Here is a 19715-nt window from a genome sequence, read left to right on the forward strand (position 1 = left end):
TTGTCCTGTTTCTCCAAAGATGCATTCTTATGGGCTGGCTTTTAAGTCTAGAACTTTAACTGCAAAAATTCCATAGGGCAGCAGCTGAGCACAGGCAGTCAGTGGCTCTTTTATCCCAAGCAGCAGTCACACAACACAACACACAGCCAGCCGCAAAATAACCACTAGCTTCCATCCGTCTATTTTTGGCTTATCCTCTTTTCCCCAAGAATCTCCTGGAGCCTTCTTGTTCATTCTGGTGCCAAAATGCCATTTATTTGTGGGCTTTTTGCAACCTGTTACAGTGTCTAACTGTCTCTGCATGCTTCTAGTGCAGTCAGGCGCTCTAGAGAGCAGCCTGGGGCTGTAGTTTGCAGTTTGTCCACCCCAAAATGGACGACACAATTTGCATTAAACTTCGCACTCCGGGGAACTGTAGCTTTCTGAATAAGTGCATGCAGTAATATACCTGTGATCTACAGGGTATTACACATATATAGCCACAGAATATCAGCGATTTGCTGCTAATAAAATTTGCAGTGTGAAGACAAAAAGTGATCCTTAGTTAGAACTAAGCCACATCTAACATTAGATACTATCAAGGACATGGAGAAAGAATAGGGATTCTATGTAATTCAGATGATTTATTTGAAACTTGCAAGCTGCGATGATGAGGGAGATAAGTGCAGGATGGGCAGCTGACAGACCCAGGAAAGTCTGCATATATATAGAGACATAAAACAACATTGGTTTTGGAGGAGGAAGCAATTCCAGAGATGCGCCATTTGACAGTAAGCACTGGCTTGGTCAGATGGCAGGATGGCATATTCTTGGCAAGGGTTCTGTGCTGGGTTGCCCCTACCCTAGGACAAGCCACCCTGATCCATTCTTCTCCCTCCCTCCATGTGGGCTTACTCTCTATTCTCCAACATCATTTGAGACCTCACTGCTACATCACTTCCCGAGGTCTTCCACAGCTTTTTACACAGGTGTTAAGTGTGTTGGGGGAAAGGTGATTTCCTAATATAATCATGTTGGGACTGGTGGGGAGTTCAATGTTTTGTGGGCAACATGGAGGCACAATGGTTAGCATTGCTGTCTCACAGCACTGGGGTCATGGGTTCAATTCCAACTATGACCTATATGTTTGGGGTTTATTTGCTACCCATTGTTTGGAAGGATTTCCTCCAGGTACTCCAGTTTCCTCCCAGTTTCCTCCATGGGGACTGATGTGTGGGAAGTTAATGGTATGTGGGGGGTTATTAATGTAATGTTGGGCTAGAGGTAGTTATGGATATATTTTAATGGCTACTAATGCAAAGTCTTCTGGGTTAAATGTGCAAGATGATAATATGATGCTGGGGTTGGTTGTCATCATCATCATCATCTATTTATTTATATAGCGCCACTAATTCTGCAGCGCTGTACAGAGAATTCATTCACATCAGTCCCTGTCCCATTGGATGTGAATGGTATTTGTTTGATTTCAGAGCTGGCTCGTTAATATAGGCCTATTTATTAAATGAGAATGCTATAGATTTATTTTAAGTTGCCTAACTGCTCCGAAAACTAAGGGGCAGATTTCATTCAGCGCTAGGTGCCACTGTACATCAAATCTATGTTCAGATGCACATATTGCTGGCTATTGAGGTAAGAACTTTCTGTAAAAACGCTGATGCTATCACGGTGGCTTAGTGGTTAGCACTCCTGCCTCACAGCACTGGGGTCATGAGTTTGATTCCCAAACATGGCCTTATCTATGTGGAGTTTGTATGTTCTCCCCATGTTTGCGTGGGTTTCCTCCAGGCGCTCCCGTTTCCTCCCACACTCCAAAAACATACTGATAGGTTAATTGGCTGCTATCAAAATTGACCCTAGTCTGTGTGTCTGTCTGTGTGTGTGTATGTTAGGAAATTTAGACTGTAAGCTCCAATGGGGCAGGGACTGATGTGTGTGAGTTTTCTGTACAGCGCTGCAGAATCAGTGGCGCTATATAAATAAATGATGATGATGATGATGCTATGTGTCTCTGCAGACTGATCTGAAGACACATTGCGTAACTTTGTGAAAAATTTAATCTGCCCCTAAGTCTGGGTATTCACAATCACACTTGTCGGAAAATATCACAACACTTTTCACCAAACTAAATTGTTTAGGGAAAAAAAAATCCTAAAAAATGTACCTATGAGTATATATAGTACAATCTGACATCAATAAATTTGATTCAGTGTTGTATTGCGGCACCTTCATATACTTAGAAAACTCTTACAATCCTGTGAAATTTAATGTATCGGAACTAACACCATTGATATTTTTAAGTTCTCCTAAAACAATATTCAGACATTTCACAGCCACTGGATTAATGTTCTGGAGTGACTGAAAAGGTCAGCTTGTAATGTAATAGATTAAATGCCTCACATTTAACATCAAATGACTTATGACATGTGTGTCTAACGAAACTAAGTTACTGAAATCAATGGAACGTTTCACTGCCTCCGTACGTGACTGATAGTGACACGATGGACACTGCAGAGTGATACTTGTAGACTTGTATCCAAGGTCTCTGTTTCAATTGTTTCACAAACAGTGTTTATGGATTTTACCAGTGGTAGAAGTGGGAGATCAGAAGAGCTGATATAAAAATTTTAAATGAACGGCCAGAAGCTTTTTGGGGATTTTAGTATGAAATTAATTTGAAATGCATTTTTACAGTATATAGTATAATGTAAAACATATGAAATAATACAAGGCGACCCTCCATGTATCCCCCACCAGTCCTGTGTTTCTTCAACTCTTCCTTGTGACCCTTCGACTTTCCTTTATCTGCTATATGTCCACTCTGCCCTGTACCCCTATCGTCATCCAAGGTAACCCCCTCTCTCTCACATCACCTGTGCCTCATGCCCTGCGCCTCTCACCCCGTTACTTATACCCTGCTACTCTCACTACGTCTCTTACCCCTCCTCCCCTCTCTCTATACCTTTCCCTGCTCCTGTAATTCCCTCTTACTAGTGAATTCTGAATCAGGAATATATAATAAATGTTTTAGATTTTCACATATTTTTTGTATAATTACCCAATGCAGGAAGTGAGACGTGTGTGTGTGTGTGTGTGTGTGTGTGTGTGTGAGTGTTTGTGTGTGTGTGAGTGTTTTTTGTGTGTGGTGTGTGTGTGTGTGTGTGTGTGTGTGTGTGTGCAGGGGTCTAGATGTTGTTTTCTTTTTTGTTTAAGCCTAAATGAAATAATATCATAATCACTATTTATTTATATAGCGCCACTGATTCTGCAGCGCTGTACAGAGAACTCAGTCACATCTGTCCCTGCCCCATTGAAGCTTACAGTCTAAATTCCCTAACACACAAACACACACACACACACACACACACACATACACAGACAGAGATTAGGGTCAATGTTGATAGCAGCCAATTAACCTACCAGTATGTTTTTGGAGTGTGAGAGGAAACCAAAGCACCTGGAGGAAACCCACGCAAACACAAGGAGAACATACAAACTCCACACAGATAAGGCCATGGTCGGGAATTGAACTCATGACCCCAGTGCTGTGAGGCAGAAGTGCTAACCACTAAGCCACCGTGCGGCCCACCTCTATTATTGTTATTCATTACTGCCGTTCCTTATCTCCCTTCATCACCCCATTCATAATTTACTTTCCGTGAGTCAGACTTCCAGCTAAGCAGGAAATTGATTGGTGTCGGTAGTGTGTTCATCGGGGTATCTGGCACCAAGAGCACAAGCTCTATCTGATCAGCCCACACTACTCTCCACACTAACAAGTTCCAGGTTATTGTAATGTCTGAAGTTAAACCCACCAGATAATTTCAGAACAATGTGTAGGATTTACCTGATGACATTATAACTGAACCCTGAAGCTTACAATATTTTTTTTTTAGTTATCTATTAAGGTGCAGTATGTATACTTTCCTCTTTGGATGCAGTCATACTTTTCTGGATATCCATTCCTCTCCCTAAAGAACCTTGATTGTAATAAGGTTTTTCAACAGGGTCACTGTTTATCTTGAGCTTCACACTCTTGAAATAATAGTGTTAAAACTTAAGGAAAAATTAATTGCACTGAACAGCAGGTTCTGAGTGTATGTCTTCATGATTAAGTTCTCACTAGGGAGTCTGTTTATTAAAATTTCCCTTATTACCACCAAAAGAGTGTAATTTATTATTTTTAAAGGCTGTCCTGTGAGAGAAACAGCTGAAATTTTCTGTGAGAGGTCTGAGGATAAAACCAAATCTAAATGGATAAGTAACCCCTGTTTATTTATTATTTGATGTGACTGTGTATTGTGAATCTTGTTATTAGGTAGATAGGGACTTGGTGGGAAGGCCTGAAGACAATTTGTACACCCCTTTTGCAGGACTGTGATAAACTATCAGGGGTAGTGATAGGGAAAGACAGGGATGAGAGACTAAGATAGCTTGTGAAAATCTGCACTAAACAACAATGACATTCATTACAATGAAGTACATAGGAGAGATAGCTCACTGCAGGACTGGGCCTATGTAATAGGGTGAGACGAGTAGGAAAGTGTGTACAAGCCTAACTTCTTCAAGTCATATTCTCCCGGGATAAAGACAGACTAGAGTTTGTGCTTATTACAAAAGTGAGGGATACCAAAGAGTGTCACCATTAAAAGAGATTTATGCCTGACAAATTTAAGGAAAACTCACACCAGCGACTTTATTCTGAAGCATTTTCTACCATAGTCTGCTGTTTCTGGGATAGAAAAGTGGAGAAATATTTGCTTGCCATTAATTTCCCCATAAGACCACTTAAATGGATTTTATTGCTAAATATGCATATGTTGATGTATAGCATGTTAAGTTAGTGGATATGTGTTGATTTTAGAATATACTAGTGCTAGTCATTATTACATTTGGAGAATAATTGCAAGTAAGCATTTAAGGTAGAGGTACCTATTGGCTGGGGTAAGAAAGGTTAAATTATTGCATTTTATTCTTGTACATTCACTATATTTCATCTGTTTTAAAGGGATACTTTTAAAATACAGTTTATATAAGAAATATTCTATTTTGGTATATATAAAATCTAATTAGACATGGAAATCCTTTGAGAGCACGCGCCCAATCAATAAAAGTGCCGGTGTGTCCATCAAAGACCAATTTGTCTATTGCTATCTCTTTCTGTGTGTGCCTGTGGTTTTGTTAGTAGAGGGCAGATGGTTCCTTGGTCTCCTTCTGGTGTTCCTTGTTAAGGACACTACCCAACGAAGAGCCTACTGCACGCCTCCAGACGAAGGTGGAGACACTGCGCTAACTGAGAATAAAAGTCAAGGAAACACCACAGGTCACATTGCACTTTACATACACACCCAGCTGATCCACGAGAAAGGTAGTTTTACATGTAAATACCTTGGTATTGCCAGCATACAATTATTATTATTATTATTATTATTATTATTTTATAAAGCGCTGACATGTTAAGTAGACAATACACAAACAAATGACGTGAAACAGAAGGTAAAGATCGTAGTGCCCAAATGAGCTTGCAATCTAAGAGGCGTAGGGAACACTTGGTACTTAACATAGATATATAAATACAATTCTCTCTAACTAGCCAACCGGGATGCATTGTTACATGTAGATAGTTTGGCTGTGGATCAGAGTGGTGGGATCGCTGTCTTCCAAAATACAAACAAGTTTGGTGGAGCAGGGATAATGGTATGGGGCTGTATTTCAGGGTTTGGGATAGGCCCCTTATCTCCAGTGAGGGCAATCTTAATACTTCAGCATTCAAAGTCATTTCGGACAATGCTATGCTTCCAACTTTGTGACAACAGTTTGGGGAAGGTCATTTACTATTCCTATTCCAACAGGACTGTGACTCAGTGCACAAAGCAAAGACTATGAAGACATGGTTTGATGTATTCGGTGGGGAAGAACTTGACTGTCCCGCAGATCCCTGACTTCAACCCCATCGAACAACTTTGGGATGAACTGGAACGGAGACTGCGAGCCAGGCCTTCTTGTCCGACACCAGTGCCTCACCTCATAAATGCTCTACAGAATAAATGGGCACAAATTCCCACAGAAACACTCCAACATCTTGTGGAAAGCTTTCCAAGAAGAGTGGAAGCTGTTATCGCTGCAAAAGGGACTGTAATGATATTGTATTCAAGTATATGTATTTGAATACAATATCATTACAGTCCCTGTTGGGGTAACATTCAAGCGTCTGAATACTTTTGTCCATATAGTGTATATGAGCATTGAACCTGTCATACTCTTCTCATATAGGAGGGGATCAGAGGGTAGCTGTATCATATAGGAGGGGATCGGAGGGTAGCTGTATCATATGGGAGGGGATCAGAGGATTGCTGTATCATATGGGAGGAGATCGGAGGGTGGCTGTATCATATGGGAGGAGATCGAAGTTATCTCATATAGGACGGGATCTGAGGGTAGCTGTATCATATGGGAAGAGATCGGAGGTATCTCATATGGGAGGGGATCGGAGGTTAGCTGTATCATATGGGAGGGGATCAGAGGTATCTCATATGGGAGGGGATCAGAGGGTAGCTGTATCATATGGGAGGGGATCGGAGGTTAGCTGTATCATATGGGAGGGGATCAGAGGTATCTCACATGGGAGGGGATCAGAGGGTAGCTGTATCATATGGGAGGGGATCGGAGATTAGCTGTATCATATGGGAGGGGATCAGAGGTATCTCATATGGGAGGGGATCGGAGGTATCTCATATGGGAGGGGATCGGAGTATAGCTGTTATCAGGTTATTCCAGACCCTGCTCCCTTTACTTTGTCCAACGAGAGCAGAAAGTGAAAGTGCAGAGTGGGTTCTGTGGCAGAGGAAGAGAAAGCTGCCAGCCACTTGTTAAGGTAAGTGAGAGGAGGGAGTTAGGACAGTCCCTAGAAACCTTGGAGACACCATCAAATACTTGCTATGGGCCCTCAAAGTATATTACTAGAGGCAATTTGTATACAGTGTTTGTGTTTATAAATTGTTCTTTTATATTGTACCCGACACTAATCTAACATTAGTAAAGGTGAAGTAGATTGATTAAAGAAGGTCTTGAACTGTCTGTTAAATTATATCATTCCACGCAAATGGATAAGGGGAGCATAACAAGGGGTTTTCTCTTATTTGGAGTAGTATAAAATATATTAAATGGCATTTAAAAATGATCACATTCAACTAACAAAGAAAATTCCCTGTACCCTGCGCCAATATGAAGCATTGTCAACAAATCCACTCTAGAAGGTTACACAACCAATTAACACTAATGAGATACCATAAACATATTTTCTATTTAAGATAATGAGCTGTAGGTATGGCAATGGATTGGCAAATGCACTATAATGTAGAGCAGAATGTAAACTAAAGACTACTCCATCTGCTTAAGCTGTTCCACCTCATTAAATTCACTCTTAACTGAGCCTGGTGACAGTTCACCCGTCTCACAATTTTAGAGTGTTGTCCTGTATTTAATTAATTCACCCATCAAATGAAACACAATTAATTGCTAGAGGAAGGCCATTATTAAAATTATTTGATTTGATGAACAATATATATTTATCATAACTGCAGGAAACAGACTTACAGTAGGGTAGAAGGACTCTACAAGAAACTTCTTCAGTTGCCTTTAAAAATCTATGCCTAGTTATTTGTGTATTGGACTTATATTATGATATTTTATCAAAATTAATCAACAAACTACCATAAAATGTAAATATATAATATAAATGTTGCTGTTTATTTCTTTACAATAATTAATCAATAAAACCTGACACAGAACATTCTGATTTTTGCAAATGTGGCGAGGGCACCAATTCTTTATAGCGTCCAGTGAAGCCACCACTTAATTACATTATTAGTGTCAGAAATGTTACTATACCATATTCATTTTACCATTCTGTTGTTTGGAGTGCCCCATAAATAACGAAAAACCAAAGAGCTTCTGCCACCAGTACCTTTTTTTTTTTTTATGTCAATCCGCAGGCAAAAAAAACCGTGGTGTGTTCGGTAATCCAAATGTACTGTCAACCATCATTGCATCCACGGCTCATACTTGGAAACCACCATTGTATATAATATATAATAAAGAGCAGTGTAAGGTGTTGTTTAGTTCTGGAGGTTTTCTCAGAATCACACACACATGTAACGTAATCAGCATCAGGATGTGGATTGGATTGAAAATTGCAACATATTTTAATTTTTATTGTAAGTCAGGATGAAAAATCTTTGCTTAAAGACGAGCTAAAATAAAGTATACATGTTATAATAACTATTTTTTATTATGTTTATATATTATGCATGATTTATATATGGTTATCATATTTTAGAATGTTGAGTATTGCAGTAATATTGCTTCCAGGTGCTACTATTACTATTGTTATCCATGAAGAGGTAGAGAATAGCTTATGACTAAAATCTCTCCATAGTCAAAAGGAATAAAAGAATATCAGTATTTGAACAGGTATGTATAATAACAATCACACTCAAACCTGTGATGTTTTTTGCTCATCCTACTCTCTAACCATAGCAAGTTCTCTTAAACATGAAACACGGATATCTTGGGGTAGATGTATCAAGTTGGGAGTTTCCGGCGGGTTTGAAAAGTGTAGTTGTTGCCTATAGCAACCAATCAGATTCTATTTAGTTTATTCTACAAAATGATAGCTACAATCTGATTGGTTGCTATGGGCAACATCTCCACTTTTCAAACCCGCCAGAAACTCTCAGCTTGATACATTTACCCCCTTGAGTACAGAACAGCTTTGTAGGAACTGTACTAGGTATTAGATATATTTTTTTAACTTAGAGGTCATTATTAAGTGATGGCCCAGTCTTTTTATGCTTTAATAATAATAATACAAGTACATATCAATTGCAGATCTGTTCTGGTTTCACGGGGTCATACACAACCTCATTAAAATCCCCCAAAAGTCATTCAAAGTCAGGGCTTAAAGTTTATAATTTAAGAAGTGACCCAGAATCTTTCATATAAAGAATTAACCCCTCATCAGCACCAATATATAACTGCGGAGATTCCATTTAATTTGGGTTTAACCCAAAGTAATTTTACAAAAGTTTGATCTTTCATCTTATAGCTACTTTACCAGACTGTTCATTTCTCATTCTCCATTCTCTCTGGATAATAGAATTATTAGAAACTTTTACTAATGTGACCCGTTTGTTTCCCCCTTATCTACTACTATGTCTCTTTGCCGTCTCATGTTCACCCTAATTGCACAAGCTGTGAACAACTACTCACATTTTGCCTTCCATTACTCACTCTATTTCCGCTACCTTCTAGAAATGAATACTATAGTTCCACTAGCCCGTCACCATCAACAACACTGCAGATCTCTAGTACAACGCCACCCCAGATATCTATCCACAGGACATTAGGGAACCACTCATAGTGCTCCATGGCTGTGAATGGATAAATTATATTTATGTTAGTACTGCACTTTTCCTGGTGCATCGACAGCCTAGCCCAATAGCGATATTTCCTAAACCGGGCATTTTAGAATTAGGTGTGAGCCAAGCATGTGAAACTTAGAAGCAACATGGTGACTTAGTGGTTAGCACTTCTGCCTCACAGCGGTGGGGTCATGAGTTCAATTCCCGACCATGGCCTTATCTGTGTGGAGTTTGTATGTTCTCCCCGTGTTTGCGTGGTTTCCTCCGGGTGCTCCGGTTTCCTCCCACAATCTAAAAACATACTAGTTGGTTAATTGGCTGCTATCAAATTGACCCTAGTCTGTGTTTCTGTCTGTGTGTGTGTGTGTGTGTGTTAGAGAATTTAGGCTTTAAGCTCCAATGAGGCAGGGACTGATGTGAATGAGTTCTCTGTACAGTGCTGCGGAATCAGTGGCGCTATATATAAATAAATGGTGATGATGATGATAAAGCAATAGTCCCATGTGTTTTCAAATGAATTGAATTATGAGCCACAACAACATCTATTGGAAAATTCTTCAATGGTCCCTTCACACCCTATGTAAAGAACACAAAGAAACAAAAGTGGTAAACTATAATTAAAAGCAGTTCTACATTAATGTTGTTATTATTATTATTATTATTATTATTATTATTATTATTAATTTGAGTTTATTTACCTCCATTTCAGGAGCAGTGTACCTCCACTTTCTACCTCCTCAAACATCATAGAACTCCTAATTGTTGATTGACTATATATTTAGGCTAACTGAAAAAAAACTGCAACTATCATATGTTTTTTTTAAAATATATATTTCCATGTACATGGTGTAGCAGATATATTGAGGTTGAGCCATGCATAATGTACCAAAGAGGGAGTTCAGGCACAGTGCAGGGAAATAAAAGGATTATGTTAGGGAGAGGTATTAAAAAATGTATTAAAAGGCCGCGAGTACTTCCATAAAAGCAGTCTGCAGTGCACTTATTCTGCAAATCCCTCACCTGGCTGAAGTCTAGAGAACAATAGTGTAGACTAATTGACCGGGTCACTAAAGCAATAGGAAGAAAAATCAAGAAAACTATCAAAATAGGATGTATGAAGCCCAGACTATCAGTTTGCCGTGATTTAGCCATATTGCAATTTAGAAAATGTGGGGTTTCTTATTCTACAAGAAAAAGCATTGAGCTGTGCAGATGGGATCTAATCCACCTTTAGGAACTGACTACTCAAAATCACCTTTCAAGGTGCATACAAAAATCAATAGACCATATGATCTGTCAAAGCATAAATAAAATACTATACATACACAAGGAATCAATAACATATAATAAGATCTAATGAATATATAAAAACAAAAACATTAATATATCAATGTAATAAAAAAATAGATAGTGAACCACGGACCACTTTGGCAAAGCTCAGACAAAACAAGTGTATCAAAAATATATCTTGTTAAATGTCCAGCAGCATATATTGGAATTTTTTTTAAAAATTAATAATTTTTCCAGTGAAAGTTTCTTGTGATTAAATTATCCTCTGTATATTCGTTAAATGCTACTTATAGTACACATCAATAATTCCAGATGGTATAATGTATTAGTTCAAATAGTAGCTGGTGTATTTCCAACTTCATCATCATCATCATCTATTTATTTATATAGCACCACTAATTCCGCAGCGCTGTACAGAGAACTCAGTCACATCAGTCCCTGCCCCATTGGAGCTTACAATCTAAATCCCCTAACATACACACAGAGAGAGACTAGGGTCAATTTGATAGCAGCCAATTAACCTACCAGTATATATTTGGAGTGTGGGAGGAAACCGGAGCACCCGGAGGAAACCTACGCAAACACATGGGAGAACATACAAACTTCACACAGATAAGGCCATGGTCGGGATTCAAACTCATGACCTGCTGTGAGGCAGAAGTGCTAACCACTGAGCCACTGTGCTGCCCACAGAGCTTACAACAGTGTAATCACAGCTTGATATGTGGGTACATCAACACACTCTCTAAGTCAAAGCCACTTGAGGTTTACGTCCTTAAAGATTGTCTCTACAACAGAGTCACTCACTCGATCTAGAAGAGAAGAGCTGGAGATAAAAAAACATCCTTCTTCACGGACTTCTGTCATCAGCTGTTCCCAGGCCCGGCGCTCCCATTAGGCAATGTTAGGCAGTTGCCTAGGGCGCCGGGCTCTGAAGGGCGCCACAGGATTAATAAAGCAGATATACTTTATATTGTAAAACTGTGCGGCGACCGCGGGCATACCTTCCACGGCCGCCGCACAGCTATGGATCACCATCGCCGCAACGGCCCCCTCCAACAGCTGATGGGGCGGGCGCACCTCCGTCTCCTTCACTCCCCCTCACTCCCCCTCCCATCACTGCCTGTTGGGCGTGACATCATCAGGGCCCGACAGTGTCAGTCAGTGAGGGACGGGACCCTGCAGAGAGGAGCAGCGTTATGGAGTTTAAGGTAAGGAAAGTGGTGGATTTATTTTTGGGAGGGGCGGATATTTTGGGGGTGGGTGGCGGATTTATTTGGGGGGGGGCGGATTTCAAAATTGCGCCTAGGGCGCCGGGGATCCTAGCACCGGGCCTGGCTGTTCCTGTTTAGTGTATCCTGTAGGTGTGAACCGGGTGAGACTGTCCGGACAGAACTAAGGAAGCCAAATTTTTGCTCCTTCACTGATTACAGAGGATATTGTATCACACACTACCTGGGGATAGTGATCGCCACAATAGTAGTACTCTGAGCCTCCAAATATGTGGTTAGGTTCAACATAAGTATTGGCACGCAACGCGTTTCGCCTACACCATGCAGCCTTTCTCAAGCCATGTAATAGATGAGCTGGTTCTTCTTACATAAATAGAGGAAGAATCCTCCTTTAAAAATTAGACGCAAGTGTTCCAATCCTTAAAAGAACTACAATTCATAGCGATTTCAGCTCATAACATATAATACAGTTTACATCTTACTGAGAAAATTACATAATTCCTTGAATTTAAAAGTAAAATAAAATAATAAAATGTTTGATTCCATGAGTATGAAAATAAATAAAACAAACTAAACTAGTCATATTAACCCTTCATCAAGACAAAATTAGTCATATTCATGTATCTACACAAACCATTGGATTTCAAAATACAATATAATGAACTTTGATCTCAATAATATTAATATATAGAGAGAGATCACAAATGTCTCTTTTGTGGTTGCTAAGGAAACAGCACATTGCCCCAAATCCCATCAATAGTACCAATTTACTTATAGCATAATCAGTCTCATTGAGCTACTACTTATATTCAAACATTTTTGATGATTAATGTAATGACCACCTCAGAAGATAGATGTCTCAATTATAATCTAAATACATATATACATATATACAACACTGTAAGTACACATATCTGTAGAAAAAAATACAGATACTTTCTTGTAAAGTACATGCATGATGACCTTTTTAAGCAAAAATAGACTCCCTCCTGGAGAGACACATAGTAAACAGATACCTCAAAAATACCAATCTTTAAATTCCATAAAGATTGGTATTTGGATGCCCTCTGGAGGCCCTCTGGATGCAGTGTTTGAAGTTTAATCATCCAGTAAACTTCTCCTCTACACAGTTTCTCATACCTACCCCCCTCCCCATCTCTACTAGTTGACCCAAAACTTTAAATACCTTTTATGATCAAACCCTGGGGGTTACAATTGTGCTTCTCAGAAAAGTGTCTGGATACACTGTGGGTTTTCAATGTTTAACCTGTGCTCCCTAAATTGTATTTTAAGGGCATGGGTAGTTCTGCCCACGGAGTCCACAGAGACACTCCAGTACATAGATTAAATTTGTGCTCTCACAATTAATAAACAGAGCTATTGATACTCTGTCCCATTTATTTTAGATTTCACTGTACGAACCCCATTTGCGATAAATTTACATGTCAGACACACATTTCTATTGCATCTGTAACACCCCAGTGCCTTAGATGGTAACCAGGAAACATTTTTATTCAAACCATTCTTCGTTCTTAACACACTGGGTGCAAGTAGATTTTTTATGTTGTTATTTTTTGTATAAACTACTTTTTGTTTTGTATCCAAAATGTCGCTCAATATAGGATCTCACGGAAGAACTCTGTAATTATTCATAACAATTTTCTTAATAGTATGGGATTCATTATTAAATTTAGATAGTTTCCTTGTTTCTCTTCTTAGGGACTAACATATTGCTCCTCTCTTGTTTCATTGCCAAATGCCTAGCTTCTTCTAATAAATGATCGGGATAACCTCTTTCACGAAAATTATCTTGCGTAGTTGTAGCTTGCGAGATAAAATCTTTTTCTAAAGTACAATTCCGTCTTATTCTGCTTGTAGAACAGGATTCCTTTTGTCAAGATCCCAGTTCCAATTTTCCTGCCTGATTCCTATCAGCCATATGCAATCTCTGTGGAAGCAGTAGGTAGAACCGCACAGGAAATGACAGCTGTGGGCTGGGACGTTGCTGGGTTCTCTTATGCCTCCCTGCTGGGTCGGCTCACGTACTGTGTTGCCTCATTCAATGCACTCTTACCGGGATTTCCGCATTCCATCGGCCGTGGGTGTGGAGGTTAATTAGTGTCAGCATACACAGCGTGTACCGCTATATTTGAAACATAATTGTGAATAGTTCCTTGACATCTCAGTCTGCGAAAGTGGCCAATTTACAAAATGATACAGATGCAACAAACTAAAAAAATCATAATTTCTAAAGCTATCCTTTTTTCTAAGCGCACAGTTAGGGGGCACGATCGGGCTGTACCTTTCCCCCCTCTCTCTATTAATACTGCATGCAATAATGATTAAGGGGCATATTTAAGAAAGCACGATAGTGCTTTTACCGAGTAATTAAGGTGCCTCCGTGTCCTCCGCAAATTTATTAAGGGTGCATCGCAGCAGATATCATGGATATCTGCTGCTTTGCATTCCTCTTCGTTTTTGGGAGCAGTCACCATTCAACAGTATGGTGACTGCTCCCAGCTGCAATCTAACAAGTTCCGAAAAAACATTTTTTTCGGAAACTTGTCTTGATAATGTACGCCAGCTGAAGCTGGCGTACATTATCAGAAATGAAAAAACCTAATGCTGTCAGCTCTGCTCCGAAGAGCAGAGCTGGACAGTGCATGTGTGGAGGGATCACATGATCCCTCCCTGTCACTCACCGCTCGCAGAATTGTGTAACTGCACATGCGCAATGGAAAGAAGAAGAGGAACGAAGATGACGTGAAGGAGATCCTAGAGACAGCGCGTCCCTAAGAGGAGGGTAAGTATGATTTTTTTTATCACAGAAACAGCAGTTTTTCGGAACTGCTGTTTCTGTGTTCCATTTTTAATAAATTTGAGAAATAAATCAATCCTTATCCATGCGATAAGGATTGATAACTATTTCTCATTTCTGCCGATGAATGATAAATGTGCCCCTAAGGTTGAGACCTGCGGCTGGGCTTAAATTTTTCTGTGGAATTATTAGAAACATTGGAGTTCACGTAGAGATGGATCGAAGGACTTGTGTAAAATACCAAAGATGAGTGTGCATACGTCTGTAGGCGGTTTCTGCAACATCGTTCACTTATGACTTCTTGTGCTTAGAGAGGCGTAACGAAGGAGGGAAGGGGTGGGCAAGATTACTCTGACCTCAGTTATGTGACCAATTATGTTCACATAATTGCATCACAATTAAAAGTGGACTCATCCGCACTTGTGACTGTCAGGAGTTATACCTCTTGCAGCTGCTCGAACCTTAGAGCAAAGATTCATGCTGCTTATGGTGATCATTAGCACAGACCTTTACAATGAAAAAAATATATATGTTTTTTTAAGAAATGCTTGCCTCTCCCTCCAAAAAAATTAACTAAGCTCTTGCTCTCATAGGCTCATAGCCTGACTAGTTATCGATGTTTGCCCCACCCCTCATTAGCAGTTTCCAGACTATGTTCTGAGCACTTTGATTGTTTGGGGTGTACGTAGCTTTATCATGTTTATATTAAGTTTAAATTGTACATTAAAAGTTAGTGATGATCGCTGGCATCTCTAGTACACAGGTGCATCAAGCTTAAAGCATATCTTCATGCCCTTTAAATCTTCATATTGAATATACTATGCTGAATAGCAAATATCTTAAGATAGGTGCAACATTTTTGCAGCACACATTTAAGTGTATGTTTTGATACAAACCAGTCAAACTTTGCCTGTTATGTGACTGTGATAAGTGTGGATTTGTTATTAGGTAAATCTTCAGTCCCAAAATGATCAACATGTACATCATCATCACCCTCATCACCATCAGAAAGGACAAGAATGTTAGATGGAAAATCAGAACTGCCGCGAATTTGTCAGGTTTTTTGTGTTTGTCCCAAAGGAGACTATGTAGCGTTTCCATGTGCTGGATCAGACCATACTCTGCAAGCTTCATTCACCAGTGACCTTGATGACTCAATAATACACACTTTACCATTGCCATGATATCTATGACGCGCTGAAAAAATCTCAGCTTGCACTGGCATCTGGCTTGTTATATAATGTATGATTTCACTTAGCCTATGATAAATTACACTTTTGTTCCCCTTTAGAAAAGTGGGGGCAAAAGATAAATTTAGGTTTTAGAACAGTCTTAATAGAACCATCCACCAAACAACATGTTATGTTAATCAGTCAGATCAATTTAGTGATTTTGAAATAGGTGGCAGGAACCCTTTTTTGAGGGGGCTTACCTTGGACGTCTGCGCTTGGTTTATGTATTTTGAGGGTTGTTGCCGCCGTAACGGGTGGTCCGGGTGTTCCAGTTCCCGTGCTTGTTGGTTGTTTCTTTGTTTCTGCCATGGCGCAACCTGGGATGAAAATAAAAAGGGGGGGATGCGGGGGGAAAAGTAACGAGACAGTATACACGGTACAGCCGATCTGTTTGATGTTGCTGATGTGGGAAATGATTATAGCTTATTTTGCAGTTTTGGTCTATAGCTCTTTTGCTCTGTTTTTTTTTTGCTCTCTTTTGCTCTAGTGCAGTGTATACTGGGGTGGTGGCGATTCTGCTATAGGTATATAGCACTGGGGATTAGAACGGGAAGGGGGGTTAGTTTGCCCTGTTTATAGCTCAGTGTTTATAGCTCGCAGTTTTTGCTGCTTGTGCTCTGTGGCTAGTTGTTTATAGTTCAAAACGTTAAGCTCTTATCTTGCAGTTGAGGGTGTATTATGGTATAGGAATAGGTGTGTGTTGTGTGTAGTGTGTTAAGTTTCTATAGTAGGTGCTTAGCTTTATGCGATTCACATGCTGTCAGTTGAATTGTAGACCCCTTTAAATGTGAAATTGGTGTTGTACCAGAAGAGCCTCAAGGGTTGGCAGAGGCACTTCTTGAGCGTTGATGCAATAATGAAGCACGTATAGCAATTGAAAACAAAGCAGATCTGTCATATTTGTGGATGTCAACAGCTGCATTCAAAATTGCACATGAGGAGGCAACCAGAAAGTTGCTGCCTTTTGCAATAACCTACCTTTGCAAACAAGGATTTTCCACGCTATCGAACATAAAAACAAAGCAGAGAAATCGATTGGACGCTGAAGACTGTATCCAAATTGCTCTGACATCAAAATGCCCCAATATTGATGCTCTCGTATAAAAAATGAAGCAACATCATTTCTACAAAACCCGAAGTTTTGAAGTTGAAGCTCTCAAATTTTTTTGGAATAGATTCAATAAAATTTTGAATTGCAATAATTAATAACATATGAGTTCCTTCCATTCAAATCAAGGGGGTAACGTCGGCGTATCTAAATATATTTTGGGGTTAAAAGGTAAAAAAAAGTTCCCTGACCCCTGTTCTAATCTAACATTCTCTTCATCCCATTATAATCTAAATAATTTTTTGAGCTAAAAAGTATTTTTTAATGTCAACTTATGAATATACTTCTATAGATCGATCACCATGCCTGTCGGTTTACTGTTGATAGAGAAATTAAAACCTTTGGACAAAACTTCACTTTGGTTTAAAGTGAGTATATGAGAGGATTTTTCTTTCTATTTTTATTGGTCCATGAAGACTGGGTAGACGTTGCCGGATGAAGCAACTTAGGTCACAAGAATTCTTTCAGCTGTTTGTGGCTACTTTTTATATGCTTTTCTCTTCTTACTTTTGTAAGTATATATTTTTGTTGTTGTTGTGTCCTTTCTATAAACTGTACTACATTATATATTTCTCCTCCATGAGAGAACATTTTTATCGAGTTGAAAGAAAACGGAAGCTTTCACAGATACCACTGCAAAACTATAACTAAGATGTTTATTAATGTAACAAAGTTTTTTTTTTAGTTTTAGAAACTTTTATTTTTCTTTCCATTTTATATGTTGGTTTTTCACAGTGATTATTGATATTTCTTTTTGACATTTTTGTTTATTTGTTTTCAATGTGTGGTCACTATATTTCTAGAGACGTCAAGGCTTCACAGCGGGTGCACTCTTGTATGTATTAATATACATTATAATGCTGGCAATGTGATGAAAATAGTAAATCATTGTCAGGATTGTGTGGATTTTTTTTTATTATAAAATTTTTATAATGCCATTTCCAAGCTTCCTAATAACCTGGGTAACAAAAGTGATCTAGACAGAAATCGTTTTAATAGATTTATTCTAATTCTTTCATTTGAATGCAGCTGATATAATTAAAAATATTCTGACTCCTGCCTTTACTATGACAAGCAATAATGTGAAAATTTAAGCCATCTCAATCTTTGCTATGGATTACATGGATTATACGTCGTAGCAGAGAGAAAATAATAATATCCTTAAAGCAATGCTTTTCAAGCCAGATGCTCTTCATTCAAATTCATTTGAACTTGTGGTTGAAAGTTTTCTGAAATATAAAAGCAGTGAAGGGTTCTAAGAAATAATGTATTACTTGGCGAACATATCTTACCATCTCTTTCCATCTCATGACATCTCCTATTATTTAGAACAGTGGTTCCCAAACTTTTTCAGTTCGCGGCACCCTTAGAGTCTCCATAATTTTTTCAAGGCACCCCTCCAAAATAGTTACCGAGCAGTCCCGTTTTATAAGTAGTTGGGTCAAAATAACATAATAAGTAAATAGGTCAGGACAGAAATACTTAGTAAGTTGTTTGCAAAAATAATACACATAAATCCAAGGGAAAAGAATATTTTTATATATTTTTTTCAATTATATTTCTGTCAAAGAATAATTTACAGCTAATACTAAGAGGAATAAGATCAAACAAAATAAAACAGCATGTACAAAAATCATCACACTGTGCCCCATCACGATCACACTGTGCCCCCTTCATTCACACACTCTGTGCTCTCCTTCATCCACACACTCTATGCTCTCCTTCATCCACACACTCTCTGCTCTCCTTCATCCACAAACTTTGTGCCCCCTTCATCCACACACTCTTTGCTCTCCTTCATCCACACACTCTGTGCTCTCCTTCATCCACACACTCTATGCTCTCCTTCATCCACACACTCTGTGCTCTCCTTCATCCACACACTCTATGCTCTCCTTCATCCACACACTCTGTGCTCTCCTTCATCCACACACTCTATGCCCTCCTTCATCCACACACTCTATGCTCTCCTTCATCCACACACTCTGTGCTCTCCTTCATCCACACACTCTGTGCTCTCCTTCATCCACACACTCTGTGCTCTCCTTCATCCACACACTCTATGCTCTCCTTCATCCACACACTCTGTGCTCTCCTTCATCCACACACTCTATGCTCTCCTTCATCCACACACTCTATGCCCTCCTTCATCCACACACTCTATGCCCTCCTTCATCCACACACTCTATGCTCTCCTTCATCCACACACTCTATGCTCTCCTTCATCCACACACTCTGTGCTCTCCTTCATCCACACACTCTATGCTCTCCTTCATCCACACACTCTATGCCCTCCTTCATCCACACACTCTATGCCCTCCTTCATCCACACACTCTATGCCCTCCTTCATCCACACACTCTATGCTCTCCTTCATCCACACACTCTATGCTCTCCTTCATCCACACACTCTGTGCTCTCCTTCATCCACACACTCTATGCCCTCCTTCATCCACACACTCTATGCTCTCCTTCATCCACACACTCTATGCCCTCCTTCATCCACACACTCTATGCTCTCCTTCATCCACACACTCTATGCTCTCCTTCATCCACACACTCTGTGCTCTCCTTCATCCACACACTCTATGCTCTCCTTCATCCACACACTCTGTGC

Source organism: Mixophyes fleayi, chromosome 1 (genome assembly GCF_038048845.1).
Source record: "Mixophyes fleayi isolate aMixFle1 chromosome 1, aMixFle1.hap1, whole genome shotgun sequence".
NCBI classification, from domain to species: Eukaryota; Metazoa; Chordata; class Amphibia; order Anura; family Limnodynastidae; genus Mixophyes; species Mixophyes fleayi.